At 42.6% G+C, this 25,051-nt stretch overlaps 1 protein-coding gene across 1 annotated transcript in view; it reads right to left on the reverse strand.

The window, feature by feature from the left end:
- The window catches only part of KLHL14 (kelch like family member 14), a 181,123-nt gene extending 160,232 nt beyond the window's left edge, over positions 1-20,891 (reverse strand). Inside the window, exon 1 of the mRNA XM_056521797.1 lies at positions 20,810-20,891. The gene's annotated coding sequence lies outside the window, so the exon portion shown is untranslated. The remainder of the gene's footprint in view (positions 1-20,809) is intronic.
- Positions 20,892-25,051: the final 4,160 nt, after the last annotated feature.

Raw genomic sequence — 25,051 nt, forward strand, 5'->3', positions numbered from 1 at the left:
TGACTACGAACCTTGCCGCCTGCCCCCGACCTTCTGCTACGTCCGACCTTGCTTCTGTCTACTCCCTTGTACCTCGCCTATCATCAGCAGTCAGAGAGGTGAGCCGTTGCTAGTGGATACGACCTGGTCACTACCGCCGCAGCAAGACCATCCCGCTTTGCGGCGGGCTCTGGTGAAAACCAGTAGTGACTTAGAACCGGTCCACTAGCGCGGTCCTCGCCAATCCCTCTCTGGCACAGAGGATCCACTACCTGCCAGCCGGCATCGTGACAGTAGATCCGGCCATGGATCCCGCTGAGGTTCCCCTGCCTTCTATCTCTGATCTCACCACGGTGGTCGCCCAGCAATCCCGACAGATCGCCCATCTAACCCACCAGCTGTCGGAAGTGTCCACCATTGTGCAGCAACTTCAGTCACAACTTCAGCAGCAATCATCTCCTCCGCCAGCTCCTGCACCCCTTCCGCAGCGAGTGGCCACTCCTAGCCTCCGCCTGTCCTTGCCGGACAAATTTAATGGGGACTCTAAGTTTTGCCGTGGCTTTCTTTCACAATGTTCCCTGCACTTGGAGATGATGTCGGATCAGTTTCCTACTGAAAGGTCTAAGGTGGCTTTCGTAGTCAGCCTTCTGTCTGGAAAAGCTCTGTCATGGGCCACACCGCTCTGGGACCGCAATGACCCCGTCACTGCCTCTGTACACTCCTTCTTCTCGGAAATTCGAAGTGTCTTTGAGGAACCTGCCCGAGCCTCTTCTGCTGAGACTGCCCTGCTGAACCTGGTCCAGGGTAATTCTTCCGTTGGCGAGTACGCCATACAATTCCGTACTCTTGCTTCTGAACTTTCCTGGAATAATGAGGCCCTCTGCGCGACCTTTAAAAAAGGCCTATCCAGCAACATTAAAGATGTTCTGGCCGCACGAGAAACTCCTGCTAACCTGCATGAACTCATTCATCTAGCCACTCGCATTGACATGCGTTTTTCTGAGAGACATCAAGAGCTCCGCCAGGAAAAAGACTTAGATCTCTGGACACCTCTCCCACAGTCTCCATTGCAATCTGCGCCTAGGCCTCCCGCCGAGGAGGCCATGCAAGTGGATCGGTCTCGCCTGACCCTGGAAGAGAGGAATCGCCGTAAGGAAGAGAATCTTTGTCTGTACTGTGCCAGTACCGAACATTTTTTGGTGGATTGCCCTATCCGTCCTCCACGTCTGGGAAACGCACGCTCGCACCCAGCTCTCGTGGGTGTGGCGTCTCTTGATGCTAAGTCGGCTTCTCCACGTCTCACGGTGCCTGTACGGATTTCTACTTCAGCCAGCTCTTCCCTCTCAGCCGTGGCCTGCCTGGACTCTGGTGCCTCTGGGAATTTTATTCGGGAGTCCTTGGTGAATAAATTCCGCATTCCGGTGACCCGTCTTGTCAAGCCACTCCACATTTCCGCGGTCAACGGAGCCAGGTTGGATTGCACCGTGCGTTACCGCACGGAGCCCCTCCTAATGTGCATCGGACCTCATCACGAGAAAATTGAATTTTTGGTCCTTCCCAATTGCACTTCCGAAATTCTCCTTGGACTACCCTGGCTTCTACACCATTCCCCAACCCTGGACTGGTCCACTGGGGAGATCAAGAGTTGGGGTCCCTCTTGTTCCAAGGACTGCCTTAAACCGGTTCCCAGTACTCCCTGCCGTGACCCTGTGGTTCCTCCTGTATCCGGTCCCCCTAAGGTCGTTAGGGACTCTGCCTGCCACAGGAAATGCCTCTCCCCCCCTCCCAGTCCACTCAGGCAAGCCTCGGTGCCTCCTCATGGCCCTCGTCCTGGTGTCACACTGCCCCGTGCCAGGCCTCGCCCTCTGCCCTCCCTCCCCATTCCCACTCCTGCTGTACTGCCTGCCATTGAGGAAACCATCCATTCCTTCCCGGTGTCCTCATCCCAGGGGAGGCAGTCACCGGACAAAAAAAAGGGGAGACCTAAGGGGGGGGGTACTGTTACGCCTAGCGCTCCGGGTCCCCGCTCCTCCCCGGAGCGCTCACGGCGTCTTTCTCCCTGCAGCTCCCCGGTCAGTCCCGCTGATCGGGAGCGCTGCACTGTCATGGCCGTTGGGGATGCGATTCGCACAGCGGGACGCGCCCGCTCGCGAATCGCATCCCAGGTCACTTACCCGTTCCCGTCCCCTGCTGTCATGTGCTGGCGCGCGCGGCTCCGCTCTCTAGGGCGCGCGCGCGCCAGCTCCCTGAGACTTAAAGGGCCAGTGCACCAATGATTGGTGCCTGGCCCAATTAGCTTAATTGGCTTCCACCTGGTCCCTGACTATATCTGACCTCCTCCCATGCACTCCCTGGCCGGATCTTGTTGCCCTTGTGCCTAGTGAAAGCGTTTTGTGTGTCTAAAGCCTGTGTACCAGTACTTCTGCTATCCATCCTGACTACGAACCTTGCCGCCTGCCCCCGACCTTCTGCTACGTCCGACCTTGCTTCTGTCTACTCCCTTGTACCTCGCCTATCATCAGCAGTCAGAGAGGTGAGCCGTTGCTAGTGGATACGACCTGGTCACTACCGCCGCAGCAAGACCATCCCGCTTTGCGGCGGGCTCTGGTGAAAACCAGTAGTGACTTAGAACCGGTCCACTAGCGCGGTCCTCGCCAATCCCTCTCTGGCACAGAGGATCCACTACCTGCCAGCCGGCATCGTGACAAAAACGAAGGGGCAGAAGCACTCTGCTGAGCACTGTACCCCTTCATTTATATTGGTTCTGTTTGGCAGTCCTCGGGATGCTGATACAGATTAACAGAATGTCTATGAGGCTTTTGATAAATAAACTGCAAGCTCAGTTTTCTGAGAAGAATTGCACAAGGAATGAGTGGGGAGAGTATTCAGCTTCCCCTAAATTAGCAAATTGCATTTTTTTTTTGTTTGTTTGTTTCAATGTATATTTTATGGTAAAATTTAAGGTGTTACTACATAGAATAATTGGCCTCCATGTGGCTTTGTAAACAGAAAAATAAAGGGGTTGAGGAAAAACAAAAGCTAAAAAACTAAGAGAGTTACCTTTTGACATGTCATAGTGACATTAGAAGTCATATTTAAATGGGCACTGTTACCAAACTTTTTTTTTTTAATATGCTGTAGTACTTATTGACTACAACATATCTGTTATGCCGAGCGCTCCGGGTCCCTGCTCCTCCCCGGAGCGCTCGCGGCGTTCGTCTCCGTGCAGTGCCCCGGTCAGACCCGCTGACCGGGAGCGCTGCACTAGTGTCACCGGCGGGGATGCGATCCGTGTAGCGGGACGCGCCCGCCCGCTGGTCGCATCCCAATCTCCTCACCTGCCCCGTCCTCTGTCTGCTCAGTCCTGGCGTGCACGGCCCCGCTCTCTAGGGCGCGCGCGTGCCGGCTCTCTGAGATTTAAAGGGCCAGTGCACCACTAATTGGTGCCTGGCCCAATCAGTGTCAATTAGCTTCCCTGCTCTTGTATATAAGAACCCACTTCCCCTTCCTGTCCTTGCCGGATCTTGTTGCCTAGTGCCAGTGAAAGCATTTTGTATTTGCCCTTACCAGTCTTTCCAGACCTTCTGCCATTGCCCTTGACTACGAACCTTGCCACCTGCCCTGGCCTTCTGCTACGTCTGACCTCGCCTCTGTCTAGTCCTCCTGTACCACGCCAGTCTCAGCAGTCAGTGAGGTTGAGCCGCTACCGGTGGACACGACCTGGTTGCTACCGCCGCAGCAAGACCATCCCGCTTTGCGGCGGGCTCTGGTGAAAACCAGTAGCAACTTAGAACTGGTCCTCCGGTACGGTCCACGCCAATCCCTCACTGACACAGAGAATCCACCACCAGCCTGCCGAATCCTGACAATATCTCTAATATACATTCATAATTTTTTTTTCCCATTAAAATAGTTTAATTTACATTTGAAAACAGGCCACTAGGGGTCTCCCTCCTAGTGACCGGCTGCAGCCTGGCGTGATGTCACGCTTGAATTCAGACTGATGCCGCGGCGGGGTTTGGGGGAGCGGGATGTGCGGCAGCTGCGGCCATCACAGATACTGTTTTCACCACAGTGTGCCTCCAGTTGTTTTCCCACTACAACTCCCAGAATGCCCTGACAGCCAATAGATGTCAGGGCAAGCTGAGAGTTGTAGTGGTGAAACAGCTGGAGGTACACTGTATTGGTGAACTAAGGGCAGAAGTCGCCCCCCCCCCTCCCCAGCAGGCATCAGTGATATCGCGCCTGCTGGGGAAGTCTGCCTGGTAAGTGAACACACTACCAGCCAGACAAAAAGGCATTTTTAATATAGTAAAAAAAAAAATTAAGGGCAGTGAGGGGGTTAGGGATAGATAGACAATAGGCAGGGACAGAAGAAGTAAAAAAAAAAAAAAAAAGGATGGTGGGAGCTACTCTGTAAGTGATTAAACCCATACCAATTACTTAAAGGGTTAAAAGTGCTCAGCCATTATTGGTTATGTGTGTCTCTCCTCAGAGAGATGGGGTTAGCTGTGTACTCCACCTACCTAAGGGAGGCAGAGGAGAGTTGAATGCAGCCAATGGGGCTCAGTACTTCTGTTACTTTGTTTCAAAGAGGTTTCAGTACCCAGATCACCTTCTAAACTTCTATCTTCTTAGGCTATATTCACACTACCGTTGCGCCCCTTCAAGAACGGCTGTCAAACTCTCTTTTTTTTTCTTTGAGTTTGACGGCCGTCATTTTGACAGCCGCAATGGGCAACAGTGGGTCCCAATGGACCCCATTATAGTCAATGGGGTCCATCGGGCGCCACTGTTTTTCAGCGGAAGTAGCAGGAGCAAGCTATATTTTTTCTCTAGCTATTTTCCCCCCGGTGGCCCTGGTGGTCATCACACTACAGTGTGACAATAGAAGTGTAAAAGTGGCCTTACTATGTGTGGTCCAGTTTTATAAAATAATGCTTACTCTTATTAAATATTGATAATTTATCATTCACATAGGTCATCAATATGTTAATGGGAGGATTGACCTCCCATGCCCCCCCCTCTGATCCGCACAATAAGGGGGTTCAGGACTGAGCTGCAGTAGCAAAATAACAGCCATAAAGAAGAGCTGCTGTTCTAACCTAAACAACAAAGGGGTGTGCTGCTGCTCAAATAGGATCCTCAGCAAAATCCATCCATATTTATATCCTAAAACATTATCAATCTCAGTACAATATTGGTCTATAAAGATGGGTGTAAATGTCTTACTGTGGATATCCTTTAGTATATGGACTAAGTAGACACGAATAAATATGTAACTGTAAATGAGTAGACATGGATAAATATATATCAGTGGCTGTGTTATTCCTATGTGTTCTGTTTCTCATGATCATTGTTGTAGAAGCACAAAAACAGGATGTAAAAGAGTTAAGGAGGATCACACTAATTTCACTCTGCACTGATTTCTAAGCAGGGGGCAAAGCATGAGATCCCAAAGTCCCTGCCATGCTCAGAATCACTTAGTGCTCCTCTCCGTATGCACAATGTCATTTAAATGCTCATATTCTACCATTTTCAAATTAGACCACACAATGCAAACATCCTATGCGGCAGCATAAAGACACGTCTTCAGCTAATACATAGAATTCCTTTATACTTTATATCTATGAGAACGTACCCATATATTCTCTTATTCATTGTAAAAGTATGCTGAATTTTTAATGTTGTATTGCTCTGTTTTGGTCCTGATGACAAATATATGTTAAAATGTGCATTTGAGATGTTACCAGATCACTAAATAATGGACGTCTTATGTCATTTTACAGTGACATTAAAATAAAAATTTAGTTTTTTTTATTTCAATATGTCATTTATAATTCTGTTGACCCACTGTGCCATCTAACCGATTTGGCTTTGAGCCACTCTCAAGGGCATTTTCTAAGTAGCCCACCCGGTTTTATCTCTTTAACCCCCTCACAGGGATCTGGACTTTGCTGCAGATGACTACCAGGTTAAAACCTCTTAAAGCACTCCTGACATGGGTAAAATCTGGTCCAGCAGGCCAAGACATGCCACAATGAAGCAAGGGATCAGGCAAACATTATCAAAGCCTCAGATCTTATACTGAAAAGGCAATACTATACAGGGGATGAGGGAGACTGAGTTAGGAAAGCAGACAGAGGTCACACTAGGAACATAGGCCGACATTTATCATTGTCTTTAGACTGTTTTTTGTGTCTACAAGAGGCGCAAAAAGGCGCAAGCAGGGTTTATTTGCGCCTTTTTTGCGCCTTTTTGTTTACATATTTCTGCTGATTTTGAGTTGCAATCCACTGATTTTGAGTTGCAATCCACTGATTTTGGCAATACACATGATATAGAAGGGATTTATGAACTGCGCCTTTTGTAAAAAGGCGCAAAGCCACTGAAAAGTGTCTAAAATTACACCATCCCAGACCTGGCATAGCTTTTTAGTGTATGTGAAGAGAGAAATTTTAGAAATGTGACCTGCACAAAATTTATCAAATGCTCGGTGAACATTTTATAAATTTGGTGATCCTACACATTATCATCACACAAAAAAAAAAGGTGTAAAAAAAATGCTTCACTTACACCTACAATCATAAATGTGGGCCAAATTGCTCAGACAAAGTTGAGTGTAGCTGCCTTAAATAGATTGTGAAGAAAGGTGTTCGGCAAGGAACAGGTTTTGGGGGTGTGCACTGGCCCTTTAAAGGCATACTCTGCCCCTAGACATCTTATCCCCTATCCAAAGGATGACTGGAGATGTAGGGGCCGGAGGATCGTGAATTCACGATCTCGCCATCCTCGTGACATCACACCCCGCCCACTTAATGCAAGTCTATGGGAAGGGGTGTGACAGCCACCACACCCCCTCCCTTAGACTTGCATTAAGGGTTAGGGGCATGAGGTCACGATCCTCCAGCCCCTGCATCGCCAGTCATCAGGCACGGAGTGGAACTCCATGCACCAAATGCAGGAGAGATCGCGGGGGTTACCAGCAGCGGGATGCCAGCAATCAGACATCTTATCCCCTATCCTTTGGATAGGGGATAAGATGTCTAGGGGCGGAGTACCCCTTTAAGAACTCGAAGGGAGTGTGCTCAAACCCTACAGGCAGGCAAGGAAACAACAGCAGGAGCAGTAGCAGAAGGGTTGAGAGCACAAGAGGAGGAGACTTAGGCCAAACAGTGGCAATGAGGGGTAAGCCAGTGATGAGGACAAGATGGCATTACATTAGTGATATAACTTACTGCCATCAGTTGTGAAGTAAATCAATTGATGATAGAGCCATTTAGAAAAGTTCACAGAGTGTTAGTTTGTACTGTTATGGTAGGAACAGTATATAATTGATTATTAGAACTGTATATAGTCAATACACAGCCATAAACAATATTTTTTTCCCCCAGTCCAGTCCCATGATAATCCTGGCACCACCCAGGGAAACACGCTGGGACATGTTTAGTTGTGCTTTAAAATTGTTGCCTATCTCATCTGTTGGTTATTTGGTGTTTGAAGACAGATTTTACATGTTGCACCCTTTTTTCATCACCAGTGTAAACATTGTTGGTATCCCTGGATACCTTATGTAGCTAGCTCTGCCTTGTATATGTTTGTTTTTTCTCTCTCATTTTCGCTCCTGACTCAAGGATTTTTGTTGTTTTTTGATATAGTGATATTGCATTTTTAGATAAAAAGTTGTGGTTTAACTCTATGCTACAGTGATACTATCAATATTTATGTGACTCATGGCTTGGTAGTTTATTATTGAAGAGGCTATGAGGGTGTAATTATAAGGGAATTTGGATACATGTGTACTAAACTATTGTCTGTAAGTGCCTGTGGTCCCTGCTCTGACATAGCATTCAACTGTATGTTTGTGTGCTGGATATGGATACATTTTTAACATGTAACCACGCCCTTGATTAAAGGAGTACTCCAGGGAACTAGACCCATAGCCCATAATTTCCCTCTCACCAACCTATTTATTTGTCTAAATATCATTCATTAGCTACATACAGCAGTTTCCCTCTTCAGCTGTCACTTACATGAAGGAAGTGAGAGAAATACATCATTATCAGATTAATCTTGTCTTTGTGCAAAGCCCTTACTGAGACTAGTCCCCACCCTCCTGGAAGACAAACACCATGTGATTTCTGTCTTGTCTAGGGGTCTGGCTTCACAGCCACATCTTCCCTCCCCCCTCCCCTCCCTGTGAAGATGTTCAGTCACAACTCAGCACATAACACTGCTCTTTTCCTGCTGTAGATCTCATCACTGACAGCTGTCATTCAGAAAATATCATGATTCATTGATGGGGGGATGGATAGTTTGAAAATGCAATGTACAGTGTGTTTACAACAACACAGCATGCACAATGATAGTAAAAGTAATTTGCTGGCAGCCATTACACAGACCCACACTGACTGCTGGGAGTTGTAGTCTGGGCTGCAAGCAAGGAAAAATAATATTTAGGAGACGACCGGGACCACTGGAGCTGGCAAAATCACATTCATAACTACAGGGGACACATAACAGGTATTGTGGTGGCTTTGGGGCATTTCTTTTTCTTAACTTCCCCGGAGCACCCCTTTAAGCCACTGCCAGAGGGTTCTAAAAACTGATATATGAAGATCTGATTGGTGGGACTATTACACTGGAAAATAAGAGATGATCCTGTGTCTGCAACGGTGTACCATGTGTCTGTCTACAACAAAAATGTTTTATAGGTTAAAAAAAAGAAACATTTCATTTCTTAAACATTTCACGTGACTTAACAACACACCATATCTCAGCTTGCTGGAACACTGAGCTTGTGACCAAGGGGTAATTGTTAAAGAATCATATTAAAGTGAAAAGTATGTTTGTGAGTCAGACACTTGTCAGTATTATATTCTTTTGTACGTTGGTTTTGCTTCCTTGAGAAAAAATAATTCCAGCCTATAATCGTTGTAGAGTGTGGTTATATTCAGCCATGCCATTGTGGCACTTGCTCTAGGAGCAATTCATCGCAATGCTGAGATCAATGCAGTATGCATGAATGAGCAAAAACTGAGGGCACTGAATTTCCAAAACTGCATGACTGAAGAGAAAGGGACATTGATAGATGATTGGATTGTTAATTATCCCAGCCACGGCTCCAGCAGCTTAAGGTCTATTAGGATTCTATTCTACAGCTCAAGCACAAAAAAACGCCCTTCTATCTGTTTGTAGATGATAACACATTAAATGGCACCCTCCATAAGAACCCATAGTCATTACCTATAGATTAACCCCTAGCGGATGCAGGATGTACCTGTACGCCCCGGCTGCCCGATACTTGACGCACCATGATGTACATGTACATCCTGAGTTCCGTCCGGCTGTCCGGCCATGCTGGGAGTCATAGTTTTGGAACAGCTGGAGGTACCCTGGTTGGGAAACACTGATCTAGATACTGTGACCACTGTGTGCCATGAAGACTGAGGACTTCTGTCCTCACCATACACTATCACACCAATTTCTCCATCACCATTACACCACCCCTGGGTTGCTGGAAATTTCGCTGGTGAGCCAAAGGATAGGCTGGATAACCCCTTTAAACATGTCAGAACAGGACAACTTCGGGTCCTTCATTTAATAGTGTGTGGATGATATAATACTGAAGCAACGTTCATGTTTTTAGCATTGAATATATGGAGCACTGTGGCTCATTTATTGTGCTGTATAAATAGACTGCAGAATATAACATCCCTAGACATATGTCTTTATTGAGCGTTTAAATTAAACAAGCAAGGTTTATTTATCCCTACTGAGCAATACTCATTTAGTATCTACCCAGCTTTTTAAGGCACCTGCATTCAGGTTCATGCTGTTTTATGTTTGTTTTTATATATATAAAAAAGCATACATTACAGATTTGCATTTGTATTATTTCCAATGATCTCACAGCAAAGAGCCAGACTTTACTTCCATCAGATTTAGTGTTGAAAAGTTATGGAAAAGAGATTTACTTAGGCTGAGCTACCAAGTTTCTTTTGACCTGTTATTTACAACTGTGTAAAATTGCTCATGTATGTCTCTCCAGACTGTGTTCACACTGTTTTTTGCTGCATTTTTAATTTTTTTTCTTTTTTTACATGTTGAATTCATTGATAGTCAAGGGAGTTCACCAAAGAGAACAACGATTGTATGTTGAAAACAAAAACGCCCAGTGTGAACATGTCCTGTTAGGCTAAGTTTCCACTTGTTTTTTTTCTGTCAGTTTTTGGAGATCTGCCACTGCAGTTTTTGAGCCAAAGCCAGACGTGTATTCAAAAGGAATAGGACATATAAAGGAAGGACTTCTTCTCCCTTATGGATCCACTTCTGACTTTGGCTCAAAAACTGCAGTGGCAGATATCCAAAAACTGCCAAAAAGTGGAAACTTAGCCTTATAGTGGTTCACTGGTCTCTTCAGAACTAAACTCAAAACTATTCTACAAGTATAAAAGCTCCAAACTAAATGTCTCCTAAAATCCATCTACCAACCATACTTGCATCTCTATCTGGATTATCATTGGTTTTGTCAACGACTTATAACATCCCTTTTTTTTTCACTTCTACTCTAGAACTTCTCCTAAGCTGTACTGATCTTATGGAACATAAGGCTAACTTCTCACATTTACAACTTTCAAGCCTTAAACTATTTCAGAATGTCCTTGAAATTTCTTCAAGGACACTCATTTTACATAGTTTATTACAACTAAATCCCATAGCCTTTGCATATTCTTGGTCAAAGACACCACTTCACTCAATGCATTTATATAGCGGAATCTGTTGGTGCTATATAAATAAAATTGTTAGTATCATTATTAACCCCTTAACGACCACAAACGTAAATGTACGTCCTGGTTTGGCGGTACTTCCTGCACAAGGACGTACATTTACGTCCTGTGTATGACCGCGAGCATCGGAACGGTGCTCGCGTCATACACGGCAGGTTCTGGCTGCTAGCAGCAGCCAGGAACCAGCTGGTAATGGCCGATATCCGCTATCGTGCGGATGTCCACCATTAACCCCTCAGATACCGTGATCAATACAGATCACGGCATCTGCGGCACTGCGGTACTTTGAATGGATGATCGAATCGCCCACAGTCCTGCCGCGGCATTCTAATTGTCCAGCATGGCGGCCAGAGGTCCCCTCACCTGGCTCCGGCCGTTTTTCGGGGTCTTCTGCTCTGGTCTGAGATCAAGCAGACCAGAGCAGAAGATCACCGATAACACTGATCGGTGTATGTCCTATGCATAGCACTGAACAGTATTAGCAATGAAATGATTGCTATAGATAGTCCCCTATGGGGACATAAAGAGTGTAAAAAAAAAGTTGAAAAATGTAAAAATAAAAAGTAAAAAAAAGTTAAAAATCCCCTCCCCCAATAAAAATTAAAATTGTCAGTCTTTCCCATTTTACCCCCAAAAAGCGTAATTTTTTTCATAAACGTATTTGGTATCACCATGTGCATAGATGTCCGAACTATCAAAATATAATGTTAATGATCCCGTACGGTGAATGGCGTAAACATAAAAAATAAGTAAAAAAAATCCAAAAATGCAGCTTTTTTTGTCACATTTTATAAAAAAAAAAAAAAATTAATTATCTAAAAGTTTTATATATGCAACTGTGGTATCTAAAAAAAAAGTACAGATGACGGCGCAAAAAATGAGCCCCATACCGCCCTATATACGGAAAAATTAAAAAGTTATAGGTGGTCAAATTAGGGCGATTTTAGATTACTGATTTTGTACAAAAAATTTTAGATTTTTTTTTAAGCAGTACAAAAATATAAAAGTATCTAGCCATGGGTATCATTTTAATCGTATTGACCCACAAAATAAAGAACACATGTCATTTTTACCGTAAGCGTGAAAACAATACAATCCAAAATGTGCAATATTTTCTCGGGGTTTGCCTTACATTTTATGGTAAAATTAGAGGTTTCATTACAAAGTACAATTGGTCACGCAAAAAACAAGCCCTTTTATGGGTCTGTAGATGGAAATATAAAAGAGTTATGGATTTTAGAAGGCGAGGAGGAAAAAACTAAAACGCAAAAATAAAATTAGCCTGGTCCTTAAGGTTAAAATGGGCTTGGTACTTAAGGAGTTAAAGGGGTACAGCCGTCACACCCCCACCCATAGACTTGCATTGAGGGGGTGGGGTGTGATTTAACCCCTTAAGGACTCAGGGTTTTTCCGTTTTTGCACTTTCGTTTTTTCCTCCTTACCTTTTAAAAATCATAACCCTTTCAATTTTCCACCTAAAAATCCATATTATGGCTTATTTTTTGCGTCGCCAATTCTACTTTGCAGTGACATTAGTCATTTTACCCAAAAATGCACGGCGAAACGGAAAAAAAAATCATTGTGCGACAAAATCGAAAAAAAAACGCCATTTTGTAACTTTTGGGGGCTTTCGTTTCTACGCAGTGCATATTTCGGTAAAAATTACACCTTATCATTATTCTGTAGGTCCATACGGTTAAAATGATACCCTACTTATATAGGTTTGATTTTGTCGCACTTCTGGAAAAAATCATAACTACATGCAGGAAAATTTATACGTTTAAAAATGTCATCTTCTGACCCCTATAACTTTTTTATTTTTCCACGTATGGGGTAATATGAGGACTCATTTTTTGCGCCGTGATCTGAAGTTTTTATCGGTATGATTTTTGTTTTGATCGGACTTTTTGATCACTTTTTATTCATTTTTTAATGATATAAAAAGTGACCAAAATACGCTTTTTTGGACTTTGGAATTTTTTTGCGCGTACGCCATTGACCGTACGGCTTAATTAATGATATATTTTTATAGTTCGGACATTTACGCACGCGGCGATACCACATATGTTTATTTTTTATTTTTTTTACACTGTTTTATTTTTTTTATGGGAAAAGGGGGGTGATTCAAACTTTTATTAGGGAAGGGGTTAAATGACCTTTATTAACACTTTTTTTTTACATTTTTTTTGCAGTGTTATAGGTCCCATAGGGACCTATAACACTGCACACACTGATCTCTAATGCTGATCACTGGCGTGCATTAACACGCCTGTGATCAGCATTATCGGCGCTTGACTGCTCCTGCCTGGATCTCAGGCACGGAGCAGTCATTCGTCGATCGGACACCGGGGAGGCAGGTAAAAGCCCTCCCGGTGTCCGATCAGCTGTTCGGGACGCCGCGATTTCACCGCGGCGGTCCCGAACAGCCCGACTGAGCAGCCGGGTCACTTTCACTTTCACTTTAGAAGCGGCGGTCAGCTTTGACCGCCGCTTCTAAAGGGTTAATACCGCACATCGCCGCGATCGGCGATGTGTGGTATTAGCCGCGGGTCCCGGCCGTTGATTAGCGCCGGGACCGACGCGATATGATGCGGGATCGCGGCGCGATCCCGCTTCATATCGCGGGAGCCGGCGCAGGACGTAAATATACGTCCTGCGTCGTTAAGGGGTTAATGAGGGGGCGGGGGCTATAACATCACGATCTCCCGGCGCCGGCTCTAAGCATTCGGAACATTTTGTTCCAAACGCTGAGCAGCGGAGTACCTCTTTAACCTCTTCAGGACACAGGGCGTATGGATACGCCCTGCATTCCGAGTCCTTAAGGACCGAGGGCGTATCCATACGCCCGTGGGAAATCCGGTCCCCACTGCTAGCCGGTTGGGGACCGGAGCCGGATGCCTGCTGAAATCATTCAGCAGGCACCCTGGCACATTGCCCAGGGGGGTCCTGAGACCCCCCCCATGTCAGCGATCGGAGAAAATTGCATGTCAATTCAGACATGCGATTTTCTCCAATTCCGGGCTGATCGGGTCTCTGGTGACCCGATCACCCGGAAAATAGGGCTGATCGGAGTTGTCAGCAACAGCCCCGATCAGCCTAAAGGATAGGAGTGAGGTCGCAAAGCTGCGATCTACTCCTATCCCCTGCCATTACTCAGAACGGAGTTCTGACCAATGACAGCACAGGACAGCGTGTTGCCATGGCAACCCCCCGTTCTGCCCGCCCCTGGATGGCGAGGGGCTCTGGGAAGAAGATGGAGGCGTACCTGCAGGAGAAGATGCCTGGGGACCTGGGATCTTCCGTGGAGCCTGCTGGATCCTGATCAGGTAGGGAATCGACAGTGGAGGGGGGGGGGGGGAATTGAAAGTGAAAGTAAATTGATCTTTACTGTGGCAACCACTAGGGGGGCGTAACTGCAACTCCCAGCATGCCCAGGCAGCCAAAGGCTGTCTGGGCATGCTGGGAGTTGTAGTTTTGCAACATCTGGAGGGTCACAGTTTGGAGACCACTGTTACAGTGGTGCCCAAACGGTAGCCCTCCAGATGTTGCCAAACTACAACTCTCAGCATGCCTCGACTGCCCAGGCATGCTGGGAGTTGTAGTTCTGTAACATCTGTCCCTTCAGATTTAGCAATTTTCATGACATTTTTGAAAATTGCTGCTCTACTTTGAAGCCCTCTAAATTTTTCAAAAAGCAAAAGTATGTCCATTTTATGATGCCAACATAAAGTGGACATATTGTATTTGTGAAGAAAAATAAAATTTTTTTGGAATATTCATTTTCCTTACAATTATAGAGCTTCAAAGTTAGAAAAATGCTAAATTTTCTAAATTTTCATGAAATTTTGGGATTTTTCCCCAAAAAAGGATGCAAGTAACGCCAAAAATTTACCACCAAAATAAAGTAGAATATGTCACGAAAAAACTATCTCAGAATCAGAATATTCGGTAAAAGCGTTTTCGCGTTATTAATTCGTAAAGTGACGGTGATCATAATTGCGAAAAAGGGCTCAGTCCTTAAGGTGAAAAAGGGCTGCGTCCTTAAGGGGTTAATGTAACTTTTGTCCTAAAATTGTGACCCTTGTTACATTGCTTTATATGAATAGTAGATACAGGAGGCACTCACCACCGTAGATTGTGCACAAATGCAAATTCTTTATTGCCTGGTGCAGAGATAAAAGCGGGCAAGTGTAGAAACCTGAAACCTTTCCCTGGTGTGCTGCGTCCACACTTGTCCGCTTTTATCTCTGCACGATACAATAAAGAATTTGGATTTTTGCACAATCTAAGGTGGTGAGTGCCTCCTGAATCTACTATTCAAGTTTGCTTCTATGAACTTTGCCTTTGCGGGACTGAGCACCCGAATCAGGATTGTTGCATGTGTGGTACACCTGTTGCCCCCGGCTACCACATGTTGTAAAGAGGTGTGGGAAAGCGGAGTTTGGACCAAGCTGTGCCGGCCTGTTCTATCTTGTGATTTTGCACATTGCTTTATATACTCATGTGTTGACAATGGTGCCAGCTACATGCTGTGACTGCTTCATTTGGCTTTATACATATCTATCTATATCTTTCTCTCTCCCTCTCTCTAGCTCTATATATATAAGATACAAGTGGCGGATCCACAAGTAAGCTTGTAAGTCTACTGTGTTACAACCCTTATTCTTTTGAGAACGTGAGTTCAAATAGGCTGGAGCTTTTGATGTTAATTTTCTTTTGCAAAATATTTTGGTGTATTATGGTTTTTGGTGTATTATTGTTGCAAGTCGTGGCCCAACTGCGGGTCTAAATTGCCAAAACTAACAGGCATTAGTTCAGGTCTTCAGACTTCTGACTGGGACATCAGTCAAGCCAGGACTTGTGGCTGTATTATGGACGCAAAAATGCATCCAAGAAATGTCACAATGTAACACCATTCAGAGTTGTATTTTTTTTTTACTTATTTTATTACCAGATAGCTCCTTTTTGGTTTATACTATGAATTCACTTCGCTTCTAAAGAGCTAATGAATATAAATATGTTTCAGGATACAGATTTCTCATTATTGGCAGGCATCATGGAAGCACCATTCATGGTCTGCTATATATTTAAGTGAATGTGTCGCCTAGACTTTAATTTTACCGATTAGAGACAGATACTAAAGCATGTTCTTTTTTTCTAATCTGTCTCTTTTTTAATATTGAGTACAATTCTTAAAAAATATGTTTAACATAAAAATTAAAGGTCATTTCCTGGTGACACATTACTTCCTAAACCCAGTTCCTTTTGTGTTATTTAAGCATGAAGGAGTTGTCTAAGGACCACAGTCCTACTCAGGTGATCTCTACAAGTATTGATCATCTACAAATGAAGAACGACAGGTCAAGCTGCCAACTCCCCCTAAATACTCATAATGACTTTTCTATCATAAACAGTATAAAATTATGTAAAATTTCTTGAGCTCATATGAATTGCCAATTCCAATGTAATATCAAGACCTAGGGTTAAAACTATCAGACGTCCAAATGACATCTGGCTTCTCAGCTACTACAGATTATTGGCTGCAGTGTTTATCAGTGCATTATTCATCAAAACTGATGATGCAAAGTACTACATGCTGTCTGCATCTCCATGTCTGAGTGGGAGATAAGTTGGCAGAAGTGCCTGGTATTCTGTGAGCAGCATGTAATCAATAGTGTGGGTGCTTGTTCGTTTTATGTTGATGACTATTCCCTCTGGTGTATCTTTGTGAGACTTTTGTGTTCACTACATCACCAGCTGTGCATTTTATTTTCTTCCTCATCTTAATACCAAAATCTGTAAGCAAACGTGATGGTACAACCTTTTCATCTGCGGATAGGAAATTCAAAAAGCAAATGACAGAAACCGTTACGAGATCTCACATCTCAATATAACAAATGAAGGTGTTTCTTTATATTATATGGATGGTATTATGGTGAGAACAGGTTTCATACATACTACGTTGTTCTATTGGAAAGAGAACCTTTTTGGAATCTGATAGGTTACTTACCAAGAGCAAACTATACAGAGCAATGTGTCATTTTTATTCTTATTCTTTAAGCAATACCATATAGATAGATATGAGATAGATAGATAGATAGATGTGTGTGTGTATTTATTATTTTAGTTATCATGGTTTTCACCTTTTGGGGACGAAGGGCGTACCTGTACACCCTTGTCCTACTCCCCTTCTATGACGTGGGTCATAGGGGGATGGTCCTGGTGGCTATTTGCCTCTGGGACCATTGCCTAATGCTGGACATCACTGATCGCGGTGATACCTAACATTAACCCCTTAAAAGCCACAATCAAAGTTGGACGCAGCATCTAAAATGCTAAAAAAAAAGGCTTCCCGGAAGCTCAGCAGAGCTGATTTGGACCACCGTGGTAAAACTGCGTTTTCCCGATCATCTGACAGGATGGCCGGAGGGCCCTTACCTTCATCCGCGCCGTCCGATCTGTCCCTCAATGCTGTTGGAGCAGTCGAGCACAGATAACACTGGTCAATGCTGTGCTATGACATAGCATTGAACAGTGTATGCAATCTAATGATTGCATGTTATAGACCCCTAGGGGGACTATAATATTGTGTAAAGAAAAGTAAAAAAAAAAAAATAATATATATATATATATATATATATATATATATATATATATATATATAAAAATAAAAAAGTGATTAAAGTGATTTAACCCCTTTCCTAATAAAAATATGAATTACCATACTTTTCCCATTAAAAAAAATTAATGTTGAGAAAAATAAACATATGTGGTATCACAGCATGCATAAATGTCCGAACTGTAAATATATAATGTTACTTTAACTGTACGATCAATGTCATATATGTAAAAAAAATATATATATATATATATACCAAAGTCCAGAATTGTGTATTTTTGGTTATTTTGTGTATCCCAAATTTTTTTTATAAAAAGCGATCAAAAACTCCCATTAAAACATAAATGGTACCAGTAAAAACAACAGACAACGGCGCAAAAATTAGCCCTCACACATGCCCATATGTGGAAAAATAAAAAAATTATAGAGGTCAGAGTAGGACATTTTTAAACATGCTAATTTTCATATAAAAAGTTATAATTTTTTATAATTAATTATAATTAAGTAAAACAAAATCTATATAAGTTGGGTATCATTTTAATCGTATGGCCCTATGTCATTTTTACTGAAAAGTGTACTGCATGGAATTAAAAGCCCCCAAAACGTACAAAATGGCCATTTTTCTTTTCAATTTTGCCCCACAAATTATTTTCTTAGGTTTTGCCTTATATTTTGTGGTGAAATTACTGATGTCATTCGAAAGTAATATTGGCCATCTGGGAAACATTTGTGCCATCCGACACTGAATTAGCTTAGGGTCAGATTTAGTGCAGGCAAGGATAGTGTAGGTGTGTAAAAAAAAAAGTAAAATAGAATTTATTTTTATTTTTGCACAGTGCCCCCAAAGTCAGTGTCTGAGGGTCTGCTGTACCTTCAGCTGTGTGACCCAGGTCCTTCTTTAGGGTGTTGTGGCCTGCCCCAATTGGCCTGCTTTTTTGGAGCGCAGACCTTTTTTTTTCACTAACATTGGTCGGACCCTCTGCGCTATAGAGAGCGTCCAGCCACTGTTAGCACTTTGTTTAAAAATTGAGGTCACTTGCCAGATTTTTTTTTTCTAGATCTATGTCAGAACCTCTGCTATTGCAGTGCAAATCACCTTAGGCCTTAAATGTGCTCAGTGCTCTCTCACTTCTTAGCCCTGTTGAGCTCCCGCACAGCACGTTACATCCACATATGTTGTATTTCCTTACTGGGGAGAATTTAGGCTACAAATTTTGGGGGGTGTAAATACTCACTGTACCCCTTGTTAAATTCCTAAAGGGGTGTAATTTCCAAAATTATGGTACATGTTGGGGGGTTTCCACTGTTCTAGCACCATGGGGGCTGTGTAAATGCACATGGCCCAATGGTGCTCCTTCACTTCTGGGCATTGTAGTTCACCCACAACGCAATTTACATCCCCATATGGGGTATTTCCATACTCCGAAGTAATGGGGTTACCAATTTTGTGGGGTATTTTTTCCTATTACCCCTTGTGAAAATGAAAAATTTGGGGTAACACCAGCATTTGAGTGAAAAGAATAAAATTTTTCATTTTTATGGCCCACTATTCCAAACATCTGTGAGGTGTAAATACACACTGTACCCCTTGTTACGTTCCTTGAGGGTTGTATTTTACAAAATGATGGCACATTTTGGGAGGGTTCCACTGTTCTGGCACCATGGTAGGTCTGAAAAAACCCACCTGGCCCCCAACTTCAATTCCAGCCAAATTCGCTCTCCAAAAGCACAATGGCGCTCCTTCTCTTTTGAGCCATGTTGTGCACCCACAGAGCACTTTCCGTCAAAATATAAGGTATTTCCATAGTTTGAAAAAATGGGGTTACAAATTTTCGAGGGCATTCTCTCCTATTACCCATTGTGAAAATTAAAAAGTTGGGGTAACACCAGCATTTTAGTGTTAAAAATAATTAAATTTTTCATTTTTAATCCCACTTTTCGGCCAACAAAATTCTCTCTCCAAAATCCCAAAGTTGCTCCTTCTCTCCTGAGCCATGCTGTGAGCCTGCAGAGCACTTTACATCCACATATGAGGTATTTCCATACTTGAGAGAAATTGGGATACAGGTTTTGGGGGGATTTTTCTCCTTTTACCCCTTATAAAAATAGAAAAAATGGGTCTACAAGAACATGTTAGTGTAAAAAAATTGGATTTTGAGTTTTCTCCTCCACTTTGCTGCTATTCCTGTGAAAAACCTAAAGGGTTAACAAACTTTTTGAAAGTCATTTTGAATGCTTTGAGGGGTACAGTTTCCATCATGGGTCATTTATTGTGAATTTCTCACAGAAATGCCCCTCAAATCCACTTCAAACTGAACTGGTCCCTGAAAAATTAAGATTTTGAATTTTTCGTGAAAACTTGTAAGCCCTCTAATGTCTTCAAAAAGAAAAAACATGTCAACCTTATGATGCCACCATAAAGTAGACATATGTGGATCAATATATAATTTATTTGGCATGTCCATTTTCCTTACAAGAAATGAGTTTAAAGGAAATCCGTCACCAGTGTCACCTGCACTAACCTGTCGGTACTGACAGATAGTGCAGGTGACACTGATGACAGCGGTACTTACCTTGTCCTGTTCCGTGGTGGGAATCTTCGATAATCTCCTCCGTTAGCTTTGCTCCAGGCACCTGGCTTGGGGCACGGGCAGAGCTTACTGATGGCACCTCTGCTGTTCTCTTACAGTGGGACATAGCAGGGAGCGGTGACGTCACTAAGCTCCGCCCACGACCCAAGCCGCTGCTGCTCTCCGCAGGGTCTCGCAGCAGCGGTGACGTCAGCAAGCTCTGCCTGTGTCCCAAGCCGGATTGCCGGGACTGGAGCTAACGGACAAAATTACCAAAGATTCCCGCCACGGAACAGGACAAGGTGAGTACCGTTGTCATCAGTGTCACCTGCACTGACAGTACCGACAGGTTAGTGCAGGAGACACTGGTGACAGATTTTAAAAGTTTTCATGAAATTTTGGAATTCTCACCAAGAAATGATGCAAGTATCGACAAAAATTTACCACTATCTTAAAGTAGAATATGTCAAGAAAAACAATCTCGGAATCAGAATAATAAGTAAAAGCATCCCAGAGTTATTAATGCATAAAGTGACAGAGGTCAGATTTGCAATAAATGGCCTGGTCCTTAACCACTATAGAACCCAGGGCGTACCTGTATGTCCTGAGTCCTCTCCCTTTCTATAACGCGGTGCCACAACCTCTAACAACAGCCGGGACCCGTGGCTAATAGCGCGCGGCACTGATCATGATACCGTACACTATTAACCCTTTAGACATGGCATTCAAAGTTGACCACCGCATCTAAAGTGAAAGTAAACTAATGCCGATTAGCTCAGGGGGCTGTTCGGGATCGCAGCAGTGAAATCGCAGCATCCCGAACAGCTGTTCTACAAGTAGGGTCCCCTTACCTGCTTCCTGGTGTCCGATCGCCAAATGACTACTCAGTGCCTGAGATTCAGGGATGAGCATTCGAGTGGCAGAATAATTGACCAATGGTTTCCTATGAGAAATAAAGTGAAAAAAAAAAGTTAATAAAGATCATTTAAACCCTTCCCTAATAAAAGTTTGAATCACCCCCCTTTTCCCATAAAAAAAAAAAAAAAACTGCGTAAAAAAAATAAACATATGTGGTATTGCCACATGTGGAAATTTCCAAATTATAAAAATATGTCATTAATTAAACCGCACAGTCAATGGCGTACGCGCCCAAAAATTCCGAAGTCCAAAATAGAGTATTTTTGGTCACTTTTTATATCATGAAAAAATGAATAAAAAGCAATCAAAGAATCCGATCAATCCAAAAATGGTACCGCTAAAAACTTCAGATCACGGTGCAAAAAATTAGCCCTCATACCGCCCCGTACATAAAACAATAAAAAAGTTATAGGGGTCAGAAGATGACAATTTTAAACGTTTACATTTTCCTGCATGAAGAATTCATGAATAAACATCTGGCAAATTGCAATACAAAGGGGGTAATATATATGCTTACCTGCCCATGGCCAGCAAACTATGTGGGAAAAACCTTTAGGCTGCAAGAAAAAAGACTGCAAGAACATGTAGCAGATATTGTACATAGTAGAGACACACCGATCGCAAATCACTTTTCCAATTTTCATGAGAGTCGCCCAGAAGGGATGCAAGCCCAAGTAATAGAAGTGGTCCCTTCCCCAAAAAGAGGAGGGAATTGGGACAGGCAGCTTCTACAACGTGAAGCATCCTGGACCTTCCAGTTAGATACGGTCAAACCACGGGGGCTGAATGACTTTATAAGTTATTCATGCTTTATTTAGCAAGTGCAGTACTCAGTTCCTTACAACATCTATTTTAGATACAATTCTTTTAAATTTACCCATACAAGTTAAAATAGTAGCAAAAAACAACAAAAGACCAGAAGTAAAATGTAACTGCAAAGTACGGACAATAGATTTCCGGAACGGGAAAACTCTTTCCCCCGGACACTTACCAAATAATCTCCTTCCATGCACCTGGAATCAATACCTCCGCTCTACCAAAGGAACACAGTGACGTGTAATGGAACGGTTGGAGGATCCAGTAATGATGCGGTGAAGGGGAGGGCTACACACCTGCTCAAATAGCAAACTGAGTTTCAAGTTAGTGTGCGACCGCCATCAGAGTCATGCACAGCATACTTCATAAGCTAAATGAAAGGGAATAACATAATGAAAGCCTAAGTACGTTTCCTGATGAATTAGAGGCTGAAAGAAACGCGTCGAACCGATATCCCGCAGAGGACTCGTGAGAAGGGATAGAAGGAGAAGCTATCAGGTTTTTCTCTCCACAATATCCTCTAATAGTTTTGACTGCCACCATGTGTATATGAACATATTAGCTATCGAGGCACTATAAGGGACAGTGCAATAATATCTCAAGGGTAATGGGACTTACGGTATCTATCAGCATTACTTACCCATATGCAAAGGCACAATAGTGCATATATATCTAATGCACACCTGGGACTTTGTGTAATATATGAATGGGAGTTGTGCAATGACCATTAAGGTAGTGGTGTATATGCAGAAAATAGGCCTATTGGACTTTGTGCAATACTAGTGGACTAAATGCAATAAGTGACAAGGCGTATACGGCACTTAAAGCTGTTTAGATAAGAAAACGCCTTACCGTGTTCACACTGATTGGATGTGCGATATGGATAACTAAACCTGGTGCAATACTTAAGGATTGAGTGCAATATACTAAGTGATGAGGCACACCTAGCACCTTAAAAATATGTGGATATAAAAAACGTTAAAACATGTTCACACAGACCAGTTTTGCCAAAAGGAACTTTTGATTTAGTGCAATACCAAGCAGTATAGAAGCGAGGTAACAGCACCTCTTGCAGTGAACGATCATTAGCTCCACTGGTTTATGTTGTTGTGCTTGCATATTTGATTGCTGCAGTCTGCCTTGCCAAGTACAGGTGTGAACTGTGACATATAACGGTGGTTACTAAAAGACTCTGGCTTACTGTCAAACGCTCATCTGCAGTGAACAGTGCGGAGAGGTGAGCGTTTTGAGAGACATAAGCATATGGCGGTGGCAGTTCAATATATATCAATTTACAAGATATTTTTCACGTGGTGTGGATTTTTCTATTTTTTTCATTTTTTTTTAAACTATTATGGAATAAAATATTGACATTTTAAAAGGTTCCCTATTTTTCTATTTTTTAATTTTTTTTTCCTGCATGTAGTTATGATTTTTTCCAGAAGTATGACAAAATCAAACCTATGTAAGTAGGGTATAATTTTAATCATATGGACCTACAGAATAAAGGTAAGGTTTAATTTTTACCAAAAAAATGTACTGCGTAGAAACGGAAGGCCCCAAAAGTTACAAAACTGTGTTTTTCTTCAATTTTGTCGCACAATGATTTTTTTCCCCGTTCCCCCCTAGATTTTTGGGTAAAATGAATGATGTCATTACAAAGTAGAATTGGTGGCACAAAAAATAAGCCCTCATATGGATTTTTAGGTGCAAAATTGAAAGAATTCTGATTTTATTAAGGTAAGGAGGAAAAAACTAAAGTGCAAAAACTGAAAAACCCCGGGTCTTTAAGGGGTTAAGGTCAAAATGGGATTCGTCCTTAAGTGGTTTCTAAGTGGTTCCACTGCTTTCTTCCTCGAATATGTGAATATAACGAATACGTAAAATTTGCGAATATAGGACGAATATCCGTCTATATATTTGCGAAATATTGCGAATTCGAATATGGCCAATGCCGCTTATCACTATTTAACACCACTGTAACATTTGTACTGTATAATGTTAAATAAAACATTATTTCAGAAATATTACCTGGTTATTTATTTTCTTTATAAAGGAATCTATATACATTTATCAGTGTTATATGACTTTCGCTGTACAACTTTTTGTGGCAATGTCCCCTTAACTAAGAATTGTTAGAAGCAAAGTTTCTATCTTTAGTTCTGTACTAGACACCAGAGGATCCATCCCTCTTTTGGAGAAATGTTACTTGCATAATAGAATAGTCTACAACAAATTTTCTGGTATTACACAAATGACAATTTATGTAGTATGTGATATGGCTCATCCTGAAGAAATATTGGTACCCATAAAACTTACTGGACTGCAAACCTCTGTAAAAATGACAGCTGGATAGGAACGGCACGTGACTGGTTATAAAATCAATCACAAAAAACTATACACGTGTGAAAGCAGAAATAATGGTACTTGTGTTTTAACAAACTCATAGCGAGAAAATCTGCGTAAATTTCAAGGTCAAACCATGTATTAGCCTTATCACCCTGCTATTGTAAAAGATGAATTACAAATAGATTAGGTTAAGATGTGATAATGCTGGTCATATATATGGTTAAAGTTATCAGATCCTGTCATTTTTCTAATGATCCAATAACAATGTATAAGGAGGCTATAAGTGAATCGGCCCTATTGAAATCTTTTGGTGGATTATTTTGGTTACTTACCAAACCTTCAGATATTTACAAGCATGTTTTATCACATGTTCTTGCTGAATATATGGGTGATAAATAACTTCACATGCAGCACTAGCACTAACAATGAAGACAGAATGAGAGAAAGTGTAAATAAGCAGATTGAGATGTGCACATTTAGAAATCAGTAGCATGTCAATTTATATTGCAGATTTTTACAAATTTCCCCATTAAACTGAATGCGGAAGGTAAAATATGCACCAAATCTACAGCAAATACACAGCAAAATCCAAACAGAAATCAGCATGGATTATTTGCTAATTTACTGCTAATTTTGCAAGTAATCAGTTTAGTGTTCAGCTAAACCAGTGGTTCTCAACCTTTTTTGCGACTGTACCCCCAAAGGGTGAAAGTATGTCTGCGGGTACCCCTCCCGCATAAATTTGCATGGAACTTACGAGCGAAGGGTACCCGCGGACAAAATAAGTCATAAAAATACTTAATTTCATAATGGTGTGTGCTTACCTTTCTAATGCGATACTGAATCCCCTTGTGCCATTATTCCCCCCCTCCCTCTAATCCTCTTTTGCCATTATCCCCCCTCCATCTTAATCCCCTTTTGCCATTATTCCCCCCCCCCCCTCCATCTTAATCCCCTTATGCCATTATTCCCCCCTCCGATCCCCCTGGGCCAATATATGAGATACATAA

This window comes from Hyla sarda, chromosome 5 (assembly GCF_029499605.1).
Source record: "Hyla sarda isolate aHylSar1 chromosome 5, aHylSar1.hap1, whole genome shotgun sequence".
Lineage (NCBI taxonomy): Eukaryota > Metazoa > Chordata > Amphibia > Anura > Hylidae > Hyla > Hyla sarda.